Below are 2,090 nucleotides of genomic sequence, written 5' to 3' on the forward strand. Positions count from 1 at the left end.
CGCTGTGTGTGACAACCCCGCAGTTCACACCATGTGTCTGAGGGCATTGTCCAGTCTCTTCTTGAACACTGTCAGGCTTGGGGCCGTGACACCTCCCTGGGGAGCCTGTTCCAGTGTCCACCACCCTCTGGGTGAAGAACCTTTTCCTAACGTCCAACCTAAACCTCCCCTGGCACATCTTCCTGCCACACTGATGTAGGGGGATAAGGAGCAGTAAGGGCATAGGAGCTTTCTTTTGCACTTTTGTGTAACTTACACGCTGTCAAAGTCATAAGACCTTTTTTTTGTTCAGTTGTGCTTTTTTGTTTGTTCCTTTGTTTTTGTTTTGTTTTGGTTTGGTTTAGTTTTGTTTTTTTTTTTTTTTTTGTAGTAATGTGTCAATTAACCACCTGCCTTGGAGCTTTGAGGTCTGCAGCAGTGGAACAAAGATGACCAGGCATAAGCTCCGCGCTTGCCATTTCGCTGGCCAGGTGCAGTGCGAGCCCAGGGGGCGAGGAGCAAGTTTACAGATTAGTTTTGCAGTTTGTCATGAAGTATTTTGGCAAGCCGTAGGGGCACACCTGTTAGTCCTTAAAAATGTAATGAAACCTTAGCCTCTTGAGGTAGCATGTTATTACCTTCAGAATGGCCTGTGGGTTAAGTAGACGAAACATCAGCATGTGTGTAATATGAAGAGCATGCTGTGCTTGCGTTTCTGTTCAAATTACTGTCCTGACTACTATTTTCCTATATATTTAGGCTATGATATCTTAGGGAACCAGTTAAATGTAGTTGGACAAAAGGTGTGTTATGATGCCTCTTCAAAACATACACAGCTGTCCTTTTAACATACCTAGAAGCATTCTGCAGCAGGTCCAAGAAGGAAATAGAGGGAAAACATCTGATAGTTGGTGAAATGAGAAAATTACATGGTGGGGAGTGATTAAAGATGTATTTAAAAATTTCTACAGTCTCTGCTGCCCAGTTTGAGAGTACAAAATCTCAGCAAAGTAGTGCCACCATGAACAAGTCAGTATTGCCAGTACCTAATAGCTGAGACACACCTTGTAGTATACAGACAGAATCATAGTAATTGAGACATCAAGGCTCCTTTAAAAAAAAATAGCTTAGCAGGAAAGTTTAATCATGATAATTAGTGTCTCATTTAATTGTACTTATTTGTAATATTTTAATTTATCTTGAGATTTTTCATGAGCATTGTAATTTTCTGATGGCTATTAAATGTGAAGGATCAGTGTACAAAGGTGGTGTGTGGTGTTGGACAAACTCTTCTGTACAGTTATGGCAACAACCCATGATCAGGCCTTTTTAAAGCTCATGGTTTGTCATTCCCTGCCTCTGAGTTACAAGCTTGGAGGTGCAAGATTTCTTTGTGCCAACAAATAAAGCCTGATGCCAGGAACAAAACAAAGGATAAAATATCAGACCATGCAAAAATAGTACTCTAGGTTTGGAGGATTCTGTGTGTTGTTTTTTTAAAGAGAAACAGTTAAGGCATAAGACTTATTCTTTCTTTTCCATTAAAAAACAAGCAAAGGGCTATAGTTATCTTTCCTTGAGTGGAGAGGACTTCAGGGGCTTCAGGGGAAAGACCAATATTTTTTAAAAATTAAAGACAAAATGGACAACTAAATAGAAACTTGTGAGAGAATAGGAGCCCTGAACAAACATAAGTGGGAAAGAGCTGAGTTATAATTCTGATGACAACAAATTTACTGTAATAACTTGTTATTTTTACCAGATGAAAATATTTTCTTGGAGTATTTTAAATATATTAATTATATAGAATGTTAATGACCTTAAAATTGTAATGTAATGACATTAACAATAAAAATTAAAAAACACACAGAAAAAAACCCAACCTTCTAACTGTGATAGGTCTGAATCAAGTGCTCAGAAATGGGCAGGAGATGATTCTGTTGTTTCTGGAAGTTTTCTGTTGTTAGAGAGATGATAGAATCCCTGTCCCTGCCAGTTTTGCCTTCTGCCCAAAGAAGAAGGAGGGAATGTGCTTGGAGTAAGAACTAGAAAAGGGTTATAACTATTTCCCTGGGCCAAAGCTATGAAGCCTAGGAAACAGACAGATGTAA

The sequence above is a fragment of the Streptopelia decaocto genome (assembly GCF_964273445.1).
Source record: "Streptopelia decaocto genome assembly, chromosome: 3".
NCBI lineage: Eukaryota > Metazoa > Chordata > Aves > Columbiformes > Columbidae > Streptopelia > Streptopelia decaocto.